The sequence below is a fragment of the Ovis aries genome, chromosome 6 (genome assembly GCF_016772045.2).
Source record: "Ovis aries strain OAR_USU_Benz2616 breed Rambouillet chromosome 6, ARS-UI_Ramb_v3.0, whole genome shotgun sequence".
Taxonomy (NCBI): Eukaryota; Metazoa; Chordata; class Mammalia; order Artiodactyla; family Bovidae; genus Ovis; species Ovis aries.
The window spans coordinates 58,706,690-58,731,489 of NC_056059.1; the positions used below are offsets into that span (position 1 = coordinate 58,706,690).

General features: G+C 43.7%; 1 protein-coding gene and 2 long non-coding RNA genes across 23 annotated transcripts in view; 1 reads left to right on the forward strand and 2 right to left on the reverse strand.

Moving 5' to 3' along the window:
- TLR10 (toll like receptor 10) overlaps nt 1-24,800 on the reverse strand; it is a 39,888-nt gene that overhangs the window by 2,306 nt on the left and 12,782 nt on the right. The window contains exons 1-7 of one of the 17 annotated variants that reach the window (XR_009600956.1): nt 17,778-17,961; nt 15,730-15,860; nt 14,561-14,770; nt 10,159-14,362; nt 6,521-6,668; nt 3,132-3,315; nt 1,501-1,865 (exon numbers count right to left, since the gene is read on the reverse strand). The gene's annotated coding sequence lies outside the window, so the exon portion shown is untranslated. Of the gene's footprint in view, nt 1-1,500; nt 1,866-3,131; nt 6,669-9,603; nt 14,363-14,560; nt 14,771-15,729; nt 15,861-17,777; nt 17,962-24,800 lie in introns of those variants that run through there. The other 16 variants (XR_009600953.1, XR_009600963.1, XR_009600960.1 and 13 more) reach the window with 16 other exon arrangements.
- On the reverse strand, nt 1,528-17,961 carry LOC132659941 (uncharacterized). Of its 5 annotated transcripts, none has more exons than XR_009601014.1 (5): nt 17,778-17,961; nt 15,730-15,860; nt 14,561-14,770; nt 10,159-14,362; nt 1,528-1,865 (listed from the first exon to the last, which is right to left on the reverse strand). It is a non-coding gene; the product is annotated as an uncharacterized LOC132659941 (long non-coding RNA). The 5 variants fall into 5 exon arrangements; XR_009601012.1 differs by lacking the exon at nt 1,528-1,865 and adding an exon at nt 9,604-9,792; XR_009601013.1 differs by lacking the exon at nt 1,528-1,865 and adding an exon at nt 9,604-9,840.
- On the forward strand, nt 17,297-24,689 carry LOC132659942 (uncharacterized). The gene is made up of 2 exons (XR_009601017.1): nt 17,297-17,700; nt 22,660-24,689. It is a non-coding gene; the product is annotated as an uncharacterized LOC132659942 (long non-coding RNA).

Below are 24,800 nucleotides of genomic sequence, written 5' to 3' on the forward strand. Positions count from 1 at the left end.
GTGTATTTTTTTTTTTAATATGGTTATGCCCCTTTGAATGCAATGTCAGTGGTCATGGGGAGGGAGAGAGGAGTGAAAGAATTTTTGATAGTTATAGGTCTACACAAAGCACTGTATTCTTAAGGAATTTAAAAGTTGGGCAGGGTTTAGAAAGTGGTGGTGGCAGTGACGATGGTGTACCTAAAGGGCAGGACTTCCATGTGCCACTTCCAGGAGCTTGATTTTAGGGATAGCTGGTAGTTATGGTAGAAAGAGCTTAACCACCCCTTCGCCTGGAAAAATTTGTCCTTGGCATCAGACTTGTGACACACCCTTCCTGACCTCAGCACCTGGTCTGAGGACCTTCTCTGAGCCACTGCAGCACCCATTACTTATCACTCTCGTGGGAGGGAGGCCATGCCTTTTTTCTCCCCCTGTGTCTCCTGCTCAGAGTTGGCGTGCAATGAATGTCTGTTCCGTGGATGAATGGATAAACATTCGGCGGAACACGCCCGAGTGCACAAGCAAATGCATAAGAGAAGCAGAGAGACCTGCGAGTCTGGAACTGAGGATGATTCAGGTTCAAAGAGGCAGAGTCAGAACCTGGGATTTAACATCTGCTGTGGTTTGTCTCCCAGCAGAAAGAAGGATCAGCAGCAGCCGCCTTTTAGTCTAGCCCAAGGACATAACGTAGTGTTCTGAGTCAGCAAGTCTTTCTTCTGAGACTGGGGAATCTCCTAGCTGACAAGATAATCTCCAATGAAGCCAGAGGCAGATGGGAAGTCATTTTGGACAGAGTCACCCTGCAGCAGTTTCAATAAAACGCAATACTATCAACACCTAGAATCCACAATCAGTACTTTCACACCCTCTCTATGGTTCAGACTTCTAACACCTTGTGAAGCAGTGTATGGGCAGCCACTCAAGATGGCGGTGCTCTTGCTCTCTGTGTGTCCCCAGCTGGACCAGCCCTGCTTCACCTCCACTCACACCCTACTCACATGGCTATCCAATCCTCCTCATTACAGGGCTCAGTCAGTGACTGCCCACGTGCTTGTCCCCTGCCCCAGCTGCTGGTTTCCCTGGTAACTGATGAGCCAACCTGACATCAATTCCCCCTATAATGATAAACTCCCATTCCTCCCAGTAATGAAGCATGTTGGCACGTCCTGCCTGCCGTCTGCTGTACAGAGTCGAGTGTCACTCCAGGACTTTTGCTTTGGACACGTAGGAGTCCCTATCCGATAAATCATTGATGTCGCCAGTTTCCTTGGTCTTCCTGCTAGGCAATTACAAGGCTTGCAGAATGCAGCTCAATGAGTGGGTATGATTACAGATCAGAAACCTGTACCTCAAAGAGGGTGGGTGACCTCCCTAAAGTCACACAGCTGGAAAGTAGCAGAGTCAGGATTCAGTTCTGTTGGTTCCAGGATCCCCTGCAGCTATTTGGGACAACAGGGGCAATGAACCACTGGTGATGAAAGGGAAGGAAATCTACCTGCTGGTTAGGGAAACACTCACTGCTATAAAAGACTCTGAAATTCGTCATTGCTCCAGCAATCAAAGTTTATTTCTTCCTCGTGTACAATCTAAAGTTGTACGAAAGTCTGCTGAGCAGCTGGCTTTCCTCCAAGCAGGGATTCGGGAACCTACACTCCTTCCATCCTGTGGTTCCACCAGCCTCAATGTGTGACTTCAAGCTGCCATGTACATCTGCATCAGGTCGGTAGTGGGGGAGAGAGCGTGGAGGTCTTGGGTCAGACTTGGAAGTGGCACACATCACGCCCAAGCACATTTCTTCAGCTAGAATTCAGTTACTTCACTGCCAATACTTAGCAACCAAGAAACTGCAAGGGAGCCTGGAAAATGTAGAACAGCTCTGTGCCCTGGAAGAAAGGGAAATGAAACTGGTCAAGTTGGGCAGTCCCTGCCACCACCCATATCCTACAAGGAACATGAGATTCCAGGACAGAGAAAAAGCCCCTATGTGACCTCTGGTGGGGACATGAGTCACTAGACAAGTTTGCAGGAAATCAAACCTTCAGCTGCACTTCAAGCTGCAAGCATGCCCAAAGCCCTTCTGTAATAAGCCTTGATTGTTTTATCCTCTTGTGTGAGAGAATACTCCCCTCTACCTTCAACTTCGCCAGTCTGAGCACTCCTAGACCCATGGCTAGAGGTGGGCACATGTCCTAAATAGACCCAAGCATATTTCCTCATCCCCTAAGAATCAGGGGTCAGTTTAGGGACGGTCATGTGATCCAAGGAGAGCCTATTGGCTTCCTTCCCTAACCAGTTAAGAAGGCTCTCCTGTCCCTGGTTACAAGATTATAAGAAGGGAAGTGTGGGGCGGTCTGGTGTTATGCCTGAAGCCTCGTGGAGACAGCTGAAACCATGAGGGAGCACGCGGAGAATGAAACTGGGCAGCTTCAGTTTTTGGATCCTGAAGACTAGTCCTTCCCCACCATTTTTGTATAACCCAATTACTTTCTCTCTTTGCTTCACTTAATTCAAGTCATCTGTCAGTTGCAACTCACAGAGTGACAACGTCATACATCCAATGTGCCAGAAGACATTCTAGAAGGTAGATAGGATCAACAGCAAGTTTTTTTGTGTCTAGTGCTAGCCATATTCATGTTCTCTTGTACGCACAAGCACACACACACACACACACACACACTCACGCGCACACACACTATGGGCTTGTGTCCCCCATAAAATATATGCTGAAGACCTAACCCTTAGCGCTTCACAATGTGAATTTATTTATTTATTTATTTATTTTTTATATTTTAAAATTATTTATTGAAGTATAGTTGATTTATAATGTGTTAATTTCTGCTATACAGCCAGGTGACTCACTTTTACACATCTCAGTGGGTAAAGACTCTACCGACAAACAGACTCAGACCTAGAGAACATATTTGCCAAAGGGGAACAGAGGTGGGGGATGGATGAACTGAGAGTCTGGGGTTAGCAGATGTAAGATATTATAAATAGAATGGATAAACAACAAAGCCTTACTGTATATCATGAGAAACTATTATATCCAATATCCTGGAATAAACCATAATGGAAAAAATATAAAAAAAGAATGCATATATGAATTTATTTTTAAATAGGGTCTTTAATGGTCTTCCCTTGTGGCTCACCTGGTAAAGAATCTGCCTGCAGTGCAAGAGACCTGGGTTCAATCCCTGGGTTGGGAAGATCCCCTGGAGAAGGGAAAGGCTACACACTCCAGTATTCTGGCCTGGAGAATTCCGTGGACTCTATAGTCCATAGGGTTGCAGAGTCGGACACGACTGAGCAACTTTCACTTTCACTTTTCAGGGCCTTTAACAGAGGAAATCAAGTTAAAATGAGATCATTAGATTAAGCCCTAATCTAATATGACGGGCATCTGTATAAAAAGGGGAAACTTGAACATACACAGCACAAGATAATGTGAGAGACAGAGACACAGGGAACACACCTCGTGATGAAGAAGGCAGAAACTGGGTGATGCTTCTGCAAGCCGAGGAATGCCCAAGACTGAGGGCAAACCACCGGAACTGGGAGGCATGGAACAGTCTCCCTCACAGCCCACAGAAGGGACCCTGCAGACACCTTGATCAGACATCTAGACCTCCAGAACTGTGAAACGAGCAGCATCTGTTTTTGAAGTCAGCCAGTGCATTGCTCTCTGCTGTGGGATTTATAGGAAACTAATGAACATAGTTTTTTGGGCAGGTAACCTGGTGACTCTGCCAGAGTTATATTTTCCAGGAGGAAAAGCATTAAGCGTTATTCTCCATCTCTGTAATCTCTCTGGAAAGGCCTTAAGGAGTTCCATTTCTCCTTCTGTATTATATATTTATATAGGAGAGAGGGAAAGAGAATAAGGAAAGTTAAAGCAATGTAAGATACAGATTCTTTGTTATTAATATTTCATACACGTGTGCATGCACGTGTGTGTGTGTTGGACCTAGAGGAGGAGGTTATCATAATGATAACAGCAATTGCCATTTATTGTCTACTTTATGTTGGATACAGTTCTTGGTCATTTTAAACATATTATCTCATTTACTTCTAGAAGGGAGTGAAATGTCTCCTGATGTGAGGTCAATTCAGACCTGACTTTGAATCCCAGTTTTGCTGCTTATCAGGTATTAGGCCTTGGTCATGTAATTTAACCTCCATGAACCTTTTTTCTCAATGGAATAATAATTTCTACTTTGTGGAATTTCTGTAATATTATGCAATAATATATACGTATAAATTGATTATCCTGTTAACAAGTGGTAAATATTACTATTCATCTTCAGAATCACCCTATATGACAGGCATTTATAATTCCAGTTTTATAGATGAAGAAACTAAGTCCCACGTGCAAATAAGTGACAAAAACTAAATTAGACCAAGATCTGTCTGGTGGCTTCAAAGCCAACATCTTTCTACTATACCCGCCTTGAAAAGAAAATGATCCAAAAAGCAATAATTTGTCAATCCGGCACAGTTACACTGTGAGTGAATTTGAATTACATGTATCTGAAACTGTGATACAAGACATTCACAAGGTCTCATTTTGTGCTCAAAATGAGAAATCATACAAATCCCCAGAATTAAAAATCAAGAATTGCTCAATTTCAAAGCCTGTTCAGCCAAGTGAATTACAAGCTGCCACCTTGATTCTAAAACAGAAATTCTGTCTTCATTTTGTCAGTATCTTGCAAACTACGCTGTTAGTCACAAGGCCCAAAACTTCATCAACTGATTTTGGTGACAGTTGTGTAGTTATTATGCATTTTAAACAACCTATCACCATGTCTTCAGAGTATTCATAATGCGGTGATACAGAAAGGCACCAAGAGCAACACATTTATTCCCTTCATAAGACGTCATAAAAAGCGCTCCCTGTGGCAGCACATATACTGGATGTCATAAGAAGGCTCTAAAGAAGAGCTGACAGCCATTATGATGCGCTGTGCTTGCAATTTAGCAGATTCATTTCTGCAGAATATCAGAGACCATCTACAGAAATGAAAAGCACCATTAAAAGGAAGTTACAGGCCAATGGGTGTTGATTTATGTGCTGTGGGAACATACTCTTCCATGCTTTAGTTAGTGGGAAAATTTGCTCTGAATCACATGGGTTTTGAATAACACAAAGTCTTCAGGAATGCATCCACTGTATAAAACGAACCCCCAGTGAAGATATCATCACCTTCTCCCAGGAACTCAGATATGCCAATGCACTTGGTAGCTATATTTCTCATTATTACTTATACTTTGAAAGTTGACTTATACATCAGTCTCCAGTGACTTTGATTAATATGAGTCACCTCTAGCAATACCGCGGAAAATCAATTTCCTCGTTTGTTAGAGGTTGTTGCTAGTTAATGCAACAACCAAGTCCCTGGCACGCAGTGGCATCCAGGTCACCTACCTGAACCCCAGTCTCATCTGTTTCTACCCCAACTTGGACAGGGAGCCAGGGCCTTCTGTGAGGCAAGTGAATCTGTACCATGGCATGTGGTATGCAGCTTATGATAGCAGCTTTCATTTATTATTGCTTACGGTGTCAGGTACATTATTATTAGGGTGTCACATTATTATTAGGGTACCACATTATTATTAGGGTGTCAGGTACAACCCTAGATACTTCACATATGCTATCTCATTCTATTGACCGAACAGTCCATGTGTATAGACAAGGAAGAAAACTATAGAAATGTTGAATAATGGGTCCAGGTTATTAGGATGTGGCAGACATGATTGTTTCAACGTTTGCATTTTAGTTTTAAATACTTCCATGTATATGCTGTGATGTGTGTGATATCTGGTTAAGCAACAAACCCCGGTGTCTAGTCTGATGACAAATCAGCAGTTCAGGGGGTAATAGCAGCATCCTCATCAGGAAGTCTGTGCTCCTGGTTACCATACCCACTTCAGGCATTTGTATCTTAATCAGTATCTGATGTGTTGCCAGTCAGCACAGCAAGAGTCAGAAATGGGTTTTCATCTGTGATCATAGTGGCTTGTTCACTAGCATGATGGATTTTAGACACGGGATCTGATTGGAGCAATTAAAGGTATTTAAAACATGTGACTCAGCTAAAATATTTTACAGAAATTCCCCACAATTGCACAAATGAAATCTATGGACCCCTGACATCTGTAGCTTTCACTCTTAAGGATTCACTCTAACTGGTTCCATTGCATAGCACTGAATTCAGAGGAACCTGGCTCACTCTCCAGTCACTGCCAGCTCTCAAGGGAAGAGCCCCCTGAGTCTGGATATTTGGTGAGTCTGCTCTGAATGACTTATGCATCATTCAATGTATCATGTGAGGTGAAGATAGGACAGAAAGCTGGGGCTTCCTTCCATCTAAAGAACAATTTACAGAAACAGCTCTGTACTGGTTAATAAATGTTCGCTTAATAAGCAGTCTGCCTATGGGGCAGAACTATAACCTGGTAAGCGACATTGTGAGGAAGAGAGTTATTTACCTTCACTTCAAAGCTGCTGTGACTACAGAAGGGGACCAAACAGACTCACGTTAGTGTCGTCATTGGTACTGAACGCGAGGGCTTCCCTGGTGGCTCAGCAGTGAAGAATTTGCCTGCAGTGCGGAGAGGAGGGCTTGATCCCTGGGTCAGGAAGGCCCCCTGGAGGAGGAAATGGCAATCCACTCCAGTAGTCTTGCCTGGAAAATCCCATGGAAAGAGGAGCCTGGTGGGCTATAGTCCATGGGATCGCAAGAGTCGTACACGACTGAGCAGCTAGACCACCACCAACACCACCGCTGAACCCAGCACCGACTTCAGGAGCAGCGCTCTCAACCACTAGGCTAGAGTTAAACAAAAACTCCATGGCATCAACCTTGGAAGCAATGAGCAGGTAAAACAAAAGGGAATAACCCAAGATTCTGAGAAGTAATCATGCACAGCTGACTTCCAACAGGGCTATCCCCCAAGGTGTTGATCTCCCTCAGGAAGGACTGGAACGACTGAGGGGGAAAAAGAGCCGTGGGCCCCCATGCTCTCCTACAGTCCCCACCGCACTCGCCTCTCTGGGTCGGTACACCAGAGATCGCCATCAACTCTGACTTTGGAACAAACGGAACTGGGCTAACCCCAGCTGAGATGTTATCAAAAGGAAGTTGTATTAGATGCTTCCTATTAAACACTGGTACTTCTTGGGAAGTACCGATATATTTTGAAAATCAGAACACTACTCTCTTCAGGAAACCTTTGCACGTATGGGAAGGGGGAATTTGGTCCCTACTGAGAGTCTTGTTTACCAGCTGCCCTGGCCTGGATCCCTGCCCTCATCTTCCTCGTTGTCCAGGTCTGGGGTCAGTCTCTAGGACTTCATGGCTTGCCTGGTTCTCCCCCTCAGCCCCAGTGAACTGAGTCTTGACTAGATTTTGAACAGAATTTCTTAACTTCTGGTTTGATTAGCGGCTTATAGAGAAAACTACCAAGTCATCTAAAACTCTGCTTGACCGCAGAGCATCTGTAATAGTCACCTTGACACAAATGTGAAAAACCCACAGAAAGCAGCTCTCAGACTTCAGTCCCGGCAGCCTAGGTTTCTGGTGATCAATTTCCCTGTCTTGTAGGTCCCCAGACCAAGGAAACTGCCATCAATTCCCCATTCATGGATTTTGGGAAGTTCTGTGGCATAGAGTGACAACCACTTTTCTTCTAAGGTATTTAGCAAGCATGCCATATACCCACAAATAAATCAGATTAAAGATTTATCAGCGTAAATCACTAAACCAAAATCACTAATAATCATCATTATAGATGCTTTTAAAACTATGAAGGTTCTATACAATCACCTTCCATCTAAATCATCACTCTGGGAACTACATGGTCACCTGCTGTATTTTCTGAGGAGAAATCTATTAAACAAATAGAGGTAAGGATAGAACCCAATTATAACATCGAGTTTTAATTAAAACACAAAATTAAACATTACATTTATTTTGATCAGTTGTAAGGATGATCCCACTGATTATTTTTATGGAAAACTGTTGCTAATTAATAAATGCCAGAGAGAGAGAAAGAAAAGAATAATGAATAGTGAATTCATTATTCACACTGCCCTGGAGTCCTGGATTTAATCTGGTCTTAAACCATTCATTCTGGGCTGTGCCTTTTAAGGCTGAAGTTTTTTCACAGTCACTCAAGGCAAAAACAGAAGCCTCCTTAAATTATGTTAGAAACAGATCAACTCCCCGATAACATACACTCCACCGGAGACAGAAAGGAAAGAAAGAATAAGTCCCGAGGTAGATTAACCCCTGATGTACAGCATCAGGTTTTATCCCCAAGCTCCAATGAACTGATGCCCGAAAAATTCCACCAAGGACTGCACAGTCTGTGGATTCTTGAGGAGGCTGGGGTAGGGGAAGAAAGAATCCCTAGGCTCTTAAACAAATACAACCACGTTTAAATGACCCCTTTTAAAAACACAGCCATTGTTTTTCAAAGCAGTTTTAGGTTCACAGCAAAACTGAGTGAGAAGAAAAAGAAACTGAATGGAAAGTAGTTTCCCGTATACCCTCTGTCCCCACATAAGAACAGGCTCCCCCACATCAGCACCAGGGTGCTACATTTGTCAGGATCAGTGAACCAACATTGTTACATCATTATCACCCAAAGCCTGCAGTTTACATTAGCGTTCACTTGTAATATGATACATTCTGCGGGTTTGGACAAATATAAAACAACATGTATCCATCATTAGGGTATCATATAGAATAGCTTCAGTGCCTTAGAAACCCCCACCCTCTGTCTGTTCATGCGCTCCTCCCTGCTGCTGCTGCTGCTGCTGCTGCTGCTGCTGCTGCTGCTGCTAAGTCGCTTCAGTCGTGTCAGACTCTGTGCGACCCCACAGATGGCAGCTCACCAGGCTCCCCCATCCCTGGCGCTCCTCCCTAACCCCTGGCAAACACTGATATTTTGTACTGTCTCCATAGTTTCACCTCTTTCAGAATGTCATGGAGAAGGCAATGGCACCCCACTCCAGTACTCTTGCCTGGAAAATCCCATGGACAGAGGAGCCTGGTAGGCTGCAGTCCATGGGGTTGCTAAGAGTCGGACATGACTGAGCAACTTCACTTTCACTTTTCACTTTCATGCTTTGGAGAAGGAAATGGCAACCCACTCCAGTGTTCTTGCCTGGAGAATCCCAGGGACAGGGGAGCCTGGTGGGCTTCCATCTATGGGGTCGCACAGAGTCGGACACGACTGAAGTGACTTAGCAACAGCAGCAGCAGAATGTCATATTAGTTGGAATATTACAACATATAGACTTTTAAGATGGGCTTGTTTGACTATATAATAGGTATTTAAGTCTCCTCCATGGGTTGATAGGATCCTGATTTTGAAAATAATCTTTTCTACTATACTGTAGTAGATACTTACAGATATTTATGGCTTAAAACTTTAGAGGAACACTATACAGTTCTGCTCTTTTCCTGGGATAGCCCTTCTCTTTTCTACCATCTAGGCAGGTCCAGGGATCTAAAAGAATTCATGGCCAAGCACTTATTAATGTTCTTGGTGTCTATCACGGACCACTGTTCCAATTACTACGGCTGTTGAACAAATATACCCAACACTTAGTGATGCGGTAGAAACATTTATTATGCTCAAAGAATCTGTGGGTCAAGAATTTGGATACAGTACACCAGGGCGACCTTGTCTCTGCCCTTCAGTGTTGCAGGCCTCAGCTAGAGGGCTTGAAGGCTGGAGGCTGGGATCATCTGAAGGCTCATCTGTCTAGCAGTTGAAGCTGGCTGTCGGCTGGTGGCATCACTGGTGAAAACATGAATCACCTTTGAGTGGCAGGGACTTTGCCAGATCCTATGAATTTATAGTGAAAAACCACGGTTTCTGACTGCAGGACACGAGAAATGATACCAGTGACCAGATGAACTAGCAATACCACTAACATTTTAAGTTCTAGGGTAGAAATTAAACCGAGGTGCTTCAGAAAAGGATCACAACACAAACTGGGAGCTCACAAAAGGTTTCTCAGGAAAACTGTTGCAGAAGCTTATGCAAAATCTCACCTGAGTTTGTGAAAATACAGATGTAGTTTTGTGGGATCTGACTTCAACTCAGGCCTCAGGGCTACTTCCTAAAGCCACTAGCACAGAACCTGGGTCACACACCACCCACCTGGGTCATCACAAGTCTTTCCTGGTCTCCTTGAGAAAGATATGATGCTGGTAGAAAACTCTCACACCTTCTTCAAGGTGGCAACATGGACCAAACCAGTGCAGAGGCAGCCGCTCTGATCTCTGGGGTTACCTGGAACAGTTGACAGAGTGAGTAGGTCATAGAAATGGTCCTGTCAGAATTAATTGCTCCACCAGCTTATGCTGAAAATGCTCTGAGGTCAAAGATGGCAGAATCAGACATGGGCTAATGGCTCGATTTATAGCTCCCTTCCCTCTCCTCCTCCAGTCCAGGCTTCCAAGAGGACTCAGGAGGCCCCTGTTTGAAAACAGATCAAGTCTGCCATCTTCATTTTACAGAAAGGTAACTGAGAACCAGAGAGGTACAAGGGACTTGTGGTAGATGACTCACACCCCAGGTTAGTTTGGGTTTGTTTTGTTTTGTTACAGTATGCAAAGCACTAGAAAATATTCCTTTGAAATGTGTGAGCAAGTATCCAGTGAGCAGTGGGGTCTGGTGGGGATTATCAGTCAGTCAATTCCCTAATTGACCTCACATTGGAGAAGGGAAAGGCTACCCACTCCAGTATTCTGGCCTGGAGAATTCCATGGACTGTATAGTCCATGGGGTCGCAAAGAGTTGGACACAACCAAGCAACTTTCATTCACTCACTTGGGTGGGATACTGCAGATGGATACAGAGGTGGCTGTCCCTTCTCCTTCCCGACATGGCTGAGGAAGCCAGTCCTCCCCCCTTCAGCCCCCTCTAGCCCCGCTACTTCCTCCTCTCACTGCCCTGAAGCACACTCAGTTCCCTCAGGGCTGAGAGAGGCGACTGAAGCTGAATGAATGATATAGCCTTTTAATTTGCTTTTAATTATCATGGCCTGGTAACCCTTCCAAAGACCCTTCACGGAGAGTAGTTTTATTTTTCTACTTATTAACCTCATTCACTAGACTGGAAAAAAGAATTCCCATCCCTCAAGGCCTCTCACTTTCATTCTTCTAATTCTTTTTTTTCAGCACTAGGAAAGTAATGTGTATAAAACCAGAGCCAAGTATATTGTGGTTTCAAACACAAGCCTGTTTGGAGCAGAAGCCCGTGGGATTGCTGCGTTTCAGCCTCAGGGGACAGCCCCAGTGGCCTCAGCCTATGAAAGGGAGGGGCCTGAATGGCCCTTTGATTCAGTCCAGATCTGGGGGTGGAGGGTGGGGAAGGAGCAGGCCTGTCATTTGACACTCTCTGTTAGGCTTGGCCCTGGGCCTTTCCCTATTCGGGCCTCCCTGGAGCCTGCAAGCCTCTCTGAGGATGCTCCTACTCGGCTAGTTGCTGCCATGCCAGAAATTCCTGGGCCCTCGGAAAGTACACCAGCCACCCCAAGGGCTCAGTGAATTCCACTAGCTTTGAGAATGCTGTTCTTCATAGAGTTCCTCCTCCTAGCGCTTCCAAATACACACATACACACAGAAAGAGATATACACACAACCACACCCCCCCCACACACACCTTGTCCTGCTTTAATAGGGCATTAACCATGTGTTTGCTAGTTGATGTTTGAAGTATTTGTTGTTCTTGTTTGCCACAGGAAACCTAAGAGTTTCCCATGAGTTAACCAGAAAAACTATTAGAGCTGATGAAAGAGCTTAACAACGATAAGAGACAAATATAGTTATATATATATAGCTGTAAATAAATTTATAACCACAACAAATATAGGTTTGGTTATAGCTTTGGATATTGGATGAGTTTGAACTCTGGCTTTACCACTTAGGATCTTAGACAATTTACTTAACCTCTCTGCACTTCAGTTCCCTCATCTGTAAAAGGTTATAATAATAAAACTTCCTTCACAGAGTCATCGGGAGACTGAGTGCATTCCATACATACAAAATGCCTCGAACAGTGTCTGGCACATAGTGAGGACTATGTGACGTTACCTATTATGATAAAAATCACTGGCTTTGAGATCAGTATACAAAAATGGTTTATGTGCAACACATTGCAGCAAATTTTAATGATATTAAAAGATAGTATTTTTAAAAGATTGCATTTATATCATTTTAACAAGCATAAAATAAGGTGTATAGTTATGTGAGTGCTAAGTCACTTCAGTTGTGTCCAATTCTTTGTGACTCCATGGACCATACCCTGCCAGGCTCCTCTGTCCATTGGATTCTCCAGGCGAGAATACTGGAGTGGGTTGCCCTTTCCTACTCCAGGGTATCTTCCCAATCCAAGGATCGAACCCAAGTCTCTTATGTGTCCTGCATTAGCAGGTGTGTTCTTTACTACTGGCACCACCTGGGACCCCACGTATAGCTATAAATCTAACTAACAATGGCATGCTTTAAGAAGAAAATTATAAAATCTTATAGAATGTAATTAAAGATGATCCAAATAAGTGAAGAGGAAGATTTCTTATCTAAAGACCTTTTTTTTCTTCCCCATATTAATCTTTAATTCAAACAAAATGTTGACGGGGTACTTTTAGAGTGTAATATATATGGAATTGTACAAGCTGGTTCTATTAATAAATGAAGATTAAAGACCAAATAATTGAGAAGTAGAGTATTAGCAGAGGCTGACAATAGAACGCAGAAACAGAAAAGAGTCCAGAAAGACACTCCTGCATTTATGGAAACTTGATACACAGAAAAAGTGGTTTTACAGATCAGTTGGAATAGGATGAATTATTCAAAAAGCAATGCAAGGGCAATTGGTCAGCCATTAACAAAAACTCAGTTGAGTCCCTGCCTTACCCATAGTCTGGACTAAAGACTTAAGTGTAAAAAACAAAATAAAGAAAACGATCATGTTCTTGGGTCAGAGAAAAACTTCTTTTCTGTTTTCTCTTTCAGTTTTATTGAAATATAATTGATACACAGCAAGGAAAAATTTCTTAAACAAGACTTGGAAAGCACAAATCATAAAGGAAAAGACTGGTGAATATATCTGGGTTAAAATTAACTTCTGTTAATATTTTATTATTTTCTGGTTAACCAAGGCAGGTTAACGGTCCTGACCTTCCACTCTTTCCTAGTAATAGACTAATACAGACACATTCGTGCCCTTTTTATGGCGGCTTTTCATTGCCTGCCTTCAAGTAGGTAGAATGCACGTCCACACATCTGGGCTTGAGCTTGACTACGTGATTTGCTTTGGCCAACAGAATAACATACGTGCTGCTCAACCAGATATGTTAAATGCCCTGGTGCGATTTACCTTCCTTGCCCACTCTCATTTATCATATGAAGAATATGCCATGAATAGCTTCTGGGGTCTTCCAGTGAGAGGTACGTGGAACAGACCTAACCAGACCTGAGGTCTGAAACAGAGCCACCCTGGCCAACCGACAGAACTGTGGCTTAGGAAAATAAAATTGTGTTGCTACAAACCGTTGAGATTTTGAGGGTGATATTTTTATACAGCATTATTTTAGCAATAGCTGAGTACACAATAATTTAAAATATATTTTGGAAGGATATTGGGGGTTCACAGAATCTATAGCAGAATGGAGGCTTGGAAATAGGCAGGAATTAGGATATTTCTGGAGGACAGGATTCAAATGCCAGCAGGAAGTGTACCAGCAGGTTCTAGAAGGCTGGGGTGAAATAGAACGCTTTTCTGTTTCTTTGATCCTCCCGGCAAGATTCAAATACCAAGTGGAGAGCATGTAACTGTGCCATCTCTCTATCCATTAATGAAGGAGTGCTGGAATCTTGGTCACTGTCTCCCAGACACACCCAGTGGGAAGAAAGAATGCCCAAAAGGAAATCATGTGCTTTTATTTATTTTTGCCGCAATGCATGATTTGTGGGATCTTAGTTCGTTGACCAAGGATGGAACCCATTCCCCCGGAATTGGAAGCACAGAGTCACAACCACAGGACCACCAGGCAAGTCTGTAAGCGATGTACTTTTGAAAACAGGGGTTTGAAACTGGGCAGCCAGAAACAAGAAATGGCCACGACTCATACTGACCAAGCAACCTTCTGGTTATGCTATTTCTTGCACTGAGGCAGGGCCTGCAGCAGAGAATACTCACCACTGTTTATACTTACCTTGTCCCTTGGACAGCAAGGAGACCAAACCAGTCAGTCCTAAAGGAAATCAAACCTGAATATTCATTGGAAGGATAGACGCTGAAGCTCCAATACTTTGGTCACCTGATGCCAAAAGCCAACTCATTGGAAAAGACTCTGATGCTGGGAAAGATTGAAAACAGGAGGAGAAGGGGGGAACAGAGGATGAGATGGTTGGATGGCATCACCGACTCAATGGACATGAGTCAGCGCTGAGCAAACTCTGGGAGACTGTGAAGGACAGGGAAGCCATGCTATAGTCCGAGGGGTCGCAAAGGGTCAGACATGACTTAGCAACAGAATGACAGCAACAATACTTACTTGTCAATAATGATATTTTTCACAGCAAACTCATGCATGGTCTTGAGAAAATGCTGTCCATTCCATGCTAGAACTGTGTTGCTGTGTCTGTGTAGGACCTCTGCATTCCAAGTGACTTAATTAAGGTAATGCTTCCTGGGGAGGGTCGCTTAGCCACTAGGTGGCCTCCTCGATGTCTCCACTGAGGCCACCATTTTCCAACAGAAGAGACTAGAGGAACAGACGGAGTAAAGGGAAGAGCAGGAAGCAGGTTGGTTGGTATTAGATTTTACTTTGAAAACCTAGATATCAGAACAGGCTTTAGCTCACACAACCAGCTGGGCATAATTGGACTAATTTTGGGTTGGGGAAGAACTCAAACAGAACTTTGTTTTAGAAGAATTATTCTTTTTAGGCTGTATGGGTGGGAGAAGAGAAGGGAACAACTGGGCATGGAGTCTGTTTGTCTCTAGAATGTAGCTTTTCAAGCTAGAAGTGTAATCATGGGGAACTTCTTGGAAATCAGTTTCCAACTCCCCTGGAGTCTCCTATCTGAGGCCAAGTCAAACCCTATTCTGCTAATTATCAGAGACTAGATGAAATCAGCTGTGTTCATGACTGCCTGGGATGGCATCAGTAAAGGACTAGCGGTGTTTCTACATTAGGAGCTCTCAGACTGTGAGCCATGAATCCTCTGGAGAGCCTTGGAGCTGTTGCAAGAGGCTCCAAGTATATAAATATCCCAAACACAGTCTGAGGCTGGGTAGATAACATATCGTATATGTCTGCACTCAGTTCAGTTCAGTTCAGTCGCTCAGTCGTGTCCGACTCTTTGCAACCCCATGAATTGCAGCATGTCAGGCCTCCCTGATCACCAACTCCTGGAGTTCATTCAAACTCACGTCCATCGAGTCGGTGATGCCATCCAGCCATCTCATCCTCTGTCGTCCCCTTATGTTTGCACTACTCTTCCCTAAATGTATGAAGAAGTGCTTGGATTTAATTCAATGGAAATTCACTTTCAAGAGTTACTAGAGTCATAAGTTTCTTGTTAGTATAGACTTTTCTCAACCACTAAGTATCACTGCCAGGTAGGTCTTCAAACTAAATATAGCTCCTGTCTCACTGATGGTGACTGCAGCCATGGAATCGACAGACACTTGCTCCTTGGAAGAAAAGCTATGACCAACCTGCTGATGTGCTCAGTCACGGCCAACTTTTTGCTACCTCATACTGTAGCCTGCTAGGTTCCTCTGTCCATGAAATTTGCCAGGCAAGAATACTGGAGTGGGTTTCCATTTCCTTCTCCAGGATGACCAACCTAGGCAGCACATTAAAAAGCAGAGACATTATTTTGCCAACAATGGTCCATCTAGTCAAAGCTATGGTTTTTCCAGTAATCATGTATGGATGTGAGAGTTGTACTATAAAGAAAGCTGAGCACTGAAGAATGGATGATTTTGAGCTGGGTTGTTGGAGAAGACTCTTGAGAGTCCCTTGGACAGCAAGGAGATTAAACCAGTCAATCCTAAAGGAAATCGTCCTGAATATTCATTGGAAGGACTGAGGCTAAAGCTGAACCTCCAATACTTTGGCCACTTGATGCCAAGAACTGACTCATTGGAAAAGACCCTGATGCTGGGAAGGATTGAAGGCAGGAGGAGAAGGGGACGACAGAGGATGAGATGGTTGGATGGCATCACTGACTAGATGGACATGAGTTTGAGCAAACTCCGGGAGTTGGTGATGGACAGGGAAGCCTGGCATGCTGCAGTCCATGGGGTTGCAAAGAGTCAGACGTGGCTGAGCGACTAAACCAAACAGTCTCACTGGACTGATGTGAGGTTTAATTGATTAGCACATGCAGACTCTTAGTTCTTGAAACAGACTAAAAGTTCAGCAAATACAAACAATTATTTAAAGCAAGCGTCATGCTTGAAAGGGGGGGATCTACTCATTTTTTATGATCTCTAGAACCATTCTTGTGCCACGGAGTTTTAACAGCTTTATGAATTGTATCATAAATCTTGTGAAGAGGAAAGAAATACTTTGAAATCTGTTGATCCTGCTGCTTCTAACGCAGAAAATCCCTGTGCCTATAAACCGTTCTCAACCCTGGTAGAAGGCATTCTTGGAAAAGAGCCCGTATCTCTTTGATTGACAGCCTAGAGGAGAGAGGCCGAACCCAGAGACCTCTGGACCCTAGTGCAGCGTTCATCTGTTTCCTCCAGGGATGAACAATTAACCGCTGGCCTGGAAAATTCCATGGACAGAGGAGCCTGGCGGGCTACAGCCTTGCTGCTGCTGCTGCTGCTAAGTCGCTTCAGTCGTCTCCGACTCTCTGCGACCCCACAGACGGCAGCCCACCAGGCTTCCCCGTCCCTGGGATTCTCCAGGCAAGAACACTGGAGTAGGTTGCCATTTCCTTCTCCGATGCATGAAAGTAAAAAGTGAAAGTGAACTCGCTCAGTCGTGTCCGACTCTTCGCGACCCCATGGACTGCAGCCCACCAGGCTCCTCCGTCCATGGATTTTCCAGGCAAGAGTACTGGAGTGGGGTGCCATTGCCTTCTCCGCAGCCCAAGGGGTCGGAAAGAGTCAGACTGAGCGCGCTTGCACAGTCAAAGCAGCTTGCCCACCGGAAAACTCAACCGCTACCACTACGGTAACCACAAGATGTCGCTGTGACCCAAATTTTCACACCAGGGATACCCGCGCAGCCCCAACCCCTCCACCCCTCCACCCCGGGGGGCGGAGGGCAAGACCTCCCTTCATTTTCAAAGCTTTCTTTCCCAGTGCTTCCCAAACCCTACCGAGCAAACTGAATCAGCTGAGGTCTTGTTAAAATGCATGTTCTAATCCAAAAGGCCCGGGGTGGAGCCTGAAATCCTGCATTTCTAACAAGCTCTCAGGTAGTGCCGAAGCTGGAGCTTTCAGCATTTCTATATTGTTGTTTTGATGTGGCCTGGGAGTAAGAATTGAGTAGACCCGAAAAGCGGGCCCCATTCTACTCCTTGCCTTTCAGAGGTAGTGGAGAGGAAGAAATCAAAATGAGAAACAACAAAAGAAAAAGAGGGCAGCTTTCTTTTAACGTGCCAGTCTCACGAGCCTCCTGCAGTTCGTGCTCAGAAGGTGACTGACGTGGCAAGCGCCCCAGTCAAGGTGAGCGGTAAAGAAGGTCAGAAAGGGTTTTCCCAGAACGTTCTTTCTCTGACACGAGAGCTCATTAAATAACTTACCGCACAACTTGGTGTTTCACTTGGTGTTTTATACACCAAGTGGCCTAATGCTTCAGCACACACTCCACAGCTCCCCGCAAAAGCCGAGTTTCCAATAGAGTTCATACAAATGGGTTGGGGGGAGCCAGCTTGCGAAATGAAGCGGTGGACTAGCCGGAAGAGACGCCCGGCCGATGGTGTTGCTCTAGCATGCACAATGGGATCTATTTTAATAACATGAACTTCTGCTTTCTGCCTCCGGAAAGGCCCCGCGGGGAGCAATCCACGAAGTGAAACTGCTTCTAACCCGACTTCTCTGGGGCCCTGGCTTCAAGGTTAAGTGCACGCTGCAAAATGAGAAGTTACAGTGCCTCTGAGTTGCTGCTTTTCTTGACCCTATTTTTTTTTTTTTTAATCTGGCTTGGTTTTTCTTTTTTAGTGATCTTTGCCTATCATTTGTGTCCTTTTGGGGCCTGAAGCTCCCAAAGTCCTTTGGTTTTAAGACAGAGACTTCAAAATGAAAAACAAAAGGCTATCTATTCAGTTTTGATCTATTATATCAGTTCAGTGTAAAGCTTAGCCAGCTTTTTGGTTGTAAAATCCCAAGAAGATAAGTCTCAAGAAGATGTTGGCCCTCCATCTTCTCCTAAGCCTCCTTAGGGGGCAAACCTGCCCATCCAATGGGCATAAAATATGCAGCAGAGTGAGCTTTCCTGGTAGCTCAGGTGGTTTAGAATCTGCCTGCAATGCAGGAGACCCTGGTTCGATTCCTGGGTGGAAAAGATCCCCTGGAGAAGGGATAGGCTACCTACTCCAGCATTCTTGGGTTTCCCTGATGGTTTAGCCAGTAAAGCATCCTCCCGCACTGCAGGAGACCTGGGCTCGACTTCTGGGTGGGGAAGTTTCCCTGGAGGAGGGCATGGCAACCCACTCCAGTATTCTTGCCTGGAAAATCCCCATGGACAGAAAAGCCTGGCAGTCCACGGGGTTGCAAAGAGTCAGGCACGACTGAGCGACTAAGCCCAGCACCTGCGGCAGGGTGTCCTAGCCAAACCCAAACTGGGAAGAGAAGTTTGGCTGTTTGGGTGATGTTCTCTCTTCTCTATCTGTAGGCATAAACTGATATGCATAAGTAGGGGGTTGTGTTTTGGGGAGTCACCAAGGAGGGGAGGGAGGGAGTATGGATAGTGGAAGGGACAGGGTGCCATTTCATACTCCTTGCCCCCCTGGACTGGTTTAGAGCTCCCAGGAAGGATAGGAGTGAGTGCTGAACAAATGGATTTCCTTAGAGACTGGGTGAAACTCTGGATCCCAACATAGCAGCTTTGAAGTGCTGAGATGTTAACACCCAGTTTTGAGGAAAGAGGTTTCGTTGTTGTTTTTAATCTCATCTAGTAGATGTAGTTCAACTATTTGTTTTGATTATATAAACCACATACTTGCATTGGGGAAGCTGATTTCTGGAACTTTTTCTAAAGAATAAAATGTTATAAAATTCTAATTTGAACTTGCTATATAAATTGTAAAGGCTAAGAAAAAAGACACAATTTTATGGTATTTGCTCAGTTAAGAATCCTGAAACAATCATGTACAAAAACTGGGAAAGGAAACAGCAAAGGACCAAAGTTTATTTTTGCCCAATAGGCTAATGATTCACGATTTCACCTTCATAATTTATTATTATTAAACATCAGAAGATTTTTTTTTCTTCACTTTCACTTTTCAGAAAAATATTATAGAAAAGAAGCCAACAGAATATTTGACAATATTTTTAAGTGGGCAGAAATTTAAATTTTTTGTTAATATTTTGATTACACATACTTATGGTACTATTTTTATTGGAATGACTATGTGGTATTTTCCTCTTTCCTTGTTGTTGTTGCTCAGTTGCCCAGTCACATCTGACTCTTTGTGACTCCACGGACTGCAGCACACCAGGCCTCCCTGTCCCTTGCCATCTCTCAGAGTTTCCCCAAGTTCATGTCCATTGCATCAGTGATGCCATCCAGCCATCTCATCCTCTGACGCCCTCTTCTCCTTCTGCCCTTGATCTTTCCCAGCATCAGGGACTTTTCCAGTGAGTCTTCTGTGTGCATCAGATGACTAAAACACTGGAGCTTCAGTTTCAGTCCTTCCAGGGAATATTCAGGGTTTCCCTTAAGATTGACCGGTTTGATCTCCTTGCTGTCCAAGGGACTTTCAAGAGTCTTTTCCAGCATTACACTTTGAAGGCATCCATTGTTTGGTGTTCTGCCTTCTTTACGGTCCAGCTCTCACAACCCTACGTGACCACTGAGAAGACCATAGTCTTGACTATATGGACCTTTGTCAGCAGAGTAATGTCTCTGCTTTTCAATATACTGCCTAGGTTTGTCATCCCTTTCCTGCCAAGAAGCAGTCGTCTTCTAATTTCATGGCTGCAGTCACGGTCCGCAGTGATTTTGGAGCCCAAGAGGAGGAAATCTGTCATTACTTCCACCTTGTCCCCTTCTATTTGCCATGCGGCAATAGCAACCCACTCCAGTACTCTTGCCTGGAAAATCTCATGGATGAAGGAGCCTGGTGGGCTGCAAACCATGGGGTCTCGAAGAATCAGACACGACTGAGCGACTTCACTTTCACTTTTCACTTTCATGCATTGGAGAAGGAAATGGCAACCACTCCAGTGTTCTTGCCTGGAGAATCCCAGGGACGGGGAAGCCTGGTAGGCTGCCCTCTATGGGGTCACACAGAGTCAGACATGACTGAAGTGACATAGCAGCAGCAGCAGCAATGGGGCCAGATGCCATGATCTTAGGTTTTTTAATATTTAGTCTTAAGCCAGCTCTTTCACTGTCCTCCTTCACCCTCATCAAGAAGCTCTTTAGTTCCTCTTTGCTTTCTGCCATTCGAGTGGTATCATCTGCATATCTGAGGTTGTTGATGTTTCTCCTGCCCATCTTAATTCCAGTTTGTAACTCATCCAGCCCGGCATTTCTCATGATGTGCTCAGTGTATAGATTAAACAAATAAGGTGACAGTAGATAGCCCTGTCGTACTCCTTTCTAGATCTTGACCCAATCAGTTGTTCCATGGAAGGATCTAACTGTTTCTTCTTGACCTGCATACAGGTTTCTCAGGAGACAGGTAAGAGCTTTCCACAGTTTGTCATGATCCACACAGTCAAAGGCTTTAATGTAGTCGATGAAACAGAGATAGATGTTTTTCTGAAATGCCCTTGCTTTCTCTATTATCCAGCGAATGTTGGCAATTTGTCTCTAGTTCTTCTTCCTTTTCTAAAGCCAGTTTGGACATCTGGAAGTTCTTCGTTCACATAATGCTAAAGCCTAGCACACAACATTTTAAGCATGACCTTTCTAGTGTGGGAGATGAGAGCAATTGTCCAATGGTTAGCACACTCTTTGGTACTACCCTTCTTGGGAATTGGGATGAGGATTGACCTTTTTCAATCCTGTGGCCACTGCTGGGTCTTCCAGATTTGTTGACATAATGAATGCAAAACCTTGATGGCATCCTCCTTCGGGGATTTGAATAGTTCTGCTGGAATTTCATTGCATCCACTCACTTTATTAATAGCAGTGCTTCCTGAGACCCACTTGACTTCCCACTCCAGAATGTCTGGCTCTAGATGACTAACCGCACTATAGTAGTAATCTGGTTCTTTAAGATCTTTTTTATATAGTTCTTCTGTGTATTCTTTCCATCTCTTTTTGATTTCTTCAGCATCTACTAGGTCTCTACCATTTTTATCCTTTATTGTGCCTATAAAAGGCCTCTTTCCTTAGTGTGTTTAATTAGGAAGGTTTCTAAGATTGTGTATGTAGCCACAATTACTTTTTATTTTAAAAAGTTGACTGGGTACTTTAGAGAATTGGTAGTTTTATAGTGTATATTTATGTGCACTCAAATCAATCATAAGTTTTGTTTTTGAAGGTTTATTTATCTATTTCTCTAACAGAGTCACTTAATATGCCATCGGATTTTAAATTATTTGTCATTTTCAGATAAAACTCTAAGCACTGATAGGATTGTCTTACGTTTCCCAATTTTTTTATTGAGATATAATTCACATATAATATTATATTAGTTTCAGATGCACAATATAATGGTTCACTATTTGTATATATTGCAAAATGGTCCCTACAATGTCTAATTAACATGTCACCATACAGAGTTATGAATGTTTCTTTCTTGTGATGAGAATATTCACGATCTACACGTTTAGCAACTTTCAAATATGCCATACAGTATATTGACTATAGTCACCATACTGTACATTGTATCCCCTTGGCTTACTTACAAATAACTAGACATTTGTACCTTTTCATCCCCTTCACTCATTGCACTCACACCCCTACCCCTGCTTCTATCAACCGTGAGTCCGTTTTCTGTATCTATGAGCTAGGTTTTTTGTTTTGTTTTGTTTTTGTTTTAGATTCCATGTATAAGTGAGATCATATAGTGTTTGTCTGTCTCAGCCTGCCTTATTTCACTTAGTATAATGTCTTCAAGGTCTATTCATGTTGTCACAAATGGCAAGACTTTTTAATGACTAAATAGTAGTCCATTATTTGTATACCACATTTTCTTTATTCATTGACTATCCATGGGCATGTAGGTTAATTCTGTATTTTGGCTATTGTAAGTAGTGCTAAAATGAACAGGAGGGTGCATATTCTTTTCAAATTAGTGGGTTTGTCTTTTTTTTTTCAGATACCCAGGTGTGGAATTGCTGGATCGTATGGCAGTTCTCTTTTTAAATTTTTGAAAAAACTCCCTATTGTTTTTCATAATGGCCATACCAAGGTACATTTCTATCAACAGTACACTAAGGTTCCTTTTTCTCCACATCTTCACTAACAATTGTTATTTCTTGTCCTTTGGATGATGGCCATTCTAACAGGTGTGAATTGATCCTGTTGACTGGATACGACTCTGGATCCTAGCATTGCAGCTTTGAAATGCTGAGATGTTGACACCCAATTCTGAGGAGAAAGAGACTGAACCCATCACTTCGTGGAACTCAGCGTGTCTCCTCACCTCAAGATAAATGGATTTGGGGTTATTAGGAGAAGCACTGTTAACATGAAGATTAACACAGTCTGGAAGGCACTTCATTCGGCAATATCAATAGTGCAAGGCTCCTTCTTGGACCTTGTACAGGCCCCAGGCTAGCCCCCTGAGATAGCTGAAGTGGAGTAGACTGCAGTAGCACCAGACCGTGAGTGTGGCTGACTGTGTGGAGTGTGAGCATATGCAAGGCCCCTTGGAGTCTTATAGAAGTATTTGTGGGGACCAAGAATGAAGCGCCTTGATGTTGATGAGTCCTCTCTGTAGCCACAGGCAGTGAGGACTGACAGCATTCGGGTTATACACCAAATCATGCCAATTGCTCTTGTGCAACAATATCCTTCCATCCAAGAAAAAGGTCTACCAAGACAGTAGTTAGTTTCCAAGCTCATGGGAGGCTGAATAGCAGAAAAGATACGAAAGCCAGCTCTATAATCAGACTGCCTGGGTTTCTTACTGTAATCAGACTAACCATGAAACCTTAACCTTTTGGTACCTTGGGTACCTTATTATATGAGAATAATAATAAAATTTAATTCACAGGTCTATGAGAATTAACAAGTAAAACTCATGACAGCCTTAGATCAGTGACAGACATGTATAAACCCCCAAATGTCAGCAATTTGTATTACTACACAGTGTGCCAGGATACTTAAAACAGCATCATGGAGACTGATTCAGCTCAATCTAGAAACAAAAGAACCAGGAGGAGGGCTGATTGGTCTCTGGATCTCCATGAGGCTAGTGAATCTAGGAGTTGAAAGAAGACAATGAGATTGCAACACTATTTATAACAGCCAGGATATGGAAGTGACCTAGATGTCCATCAGCAGATGAATGGGTCAAGAAGTTGTGGTCCATATGTACAATGGAATATACTCAGCCATAAAAAAAGAATGAATCTGAGCCCTAATGAGGCAGATGATCCTAAAGCCTGTTATACAGAGTGAAGTAAGTCAGAAAGAAAAAAACAAATATCCTATATTAACGCATACATATAGAGTCTAGAAAGATGAACCTCTTTGCAGGCGAGGAATAGAGATGCAGACAGAGAAAAGACTTGTGAGCACAGCAGAGGAAGGAGAAGGTGGGACAAATTGAGAGAGTAGTGCTGAAACATATGCCTTGCTGCTGCTGCTGCTGCTAAGTCACTTCAGTCATGTCTGACTCTGTGTGACCCCATAGACGGCAGCCCACCAGGCTCCCCCATCCCTGGGATTCTCCAGGCAAGAACACTGGAGTGGGTTGCCATTTCCTTCTCCAATGCATGAAAGTGAAAAGTGAAAGGGAAGTCGCTTAGTCATGTCCGACTCTTCGCAACCCCATGGACCGTAGCCTACCAGGCTCCTCTGTCCATGGGATTTTCCAGGCAAGAGTACTGGAGTGGGGTGCCATCGCCTTACCGTATGTAAAACAATTGTGTCCGACTCTGTAACCCCATGGACTATAGCCCGCCAGGTTCTTCCATCCATGGGATTTTCCAGGCAAGAAGACTAGAGTGGCTTGCCATTTCCTTCTCCAGGGGATCTTCCCAACCCAGGGACTGAACCTGGGTCTCCAGCATTGAAGGCAGATTCTTTACTACTGAGCCACAAGGGAAGCCCCATAAAATAGACAGCTAGTGGAAAGTTGCTGTATAACACAGGAAGCTCCCTCTGGCACTCTGTGACAACCTGGAGGGATGGGAGGGTGGTTCAAGAATGAGGGGATGTATGTACATGTATGGCTGATTCATGTTATTGTATGGAAATGCAATTGTATATAGTATAGAAAGCAATGCAACATTGTAAAGCAATTATCCTCCAACTAAAAATAAAAAATAAAGAAGACAATGAGAGCTAGTAGCTGGTAGAGGTTCCTCGAGCAGCTTTCTCTGGCTCATTTTTTTTTCCCCCAGGGTCACAGGAACTGTGCTTCCAGGATGACAAACACTTCAGTGCCTTAGGATTAGAGAGTTTGTGGGCACAGCTAAGG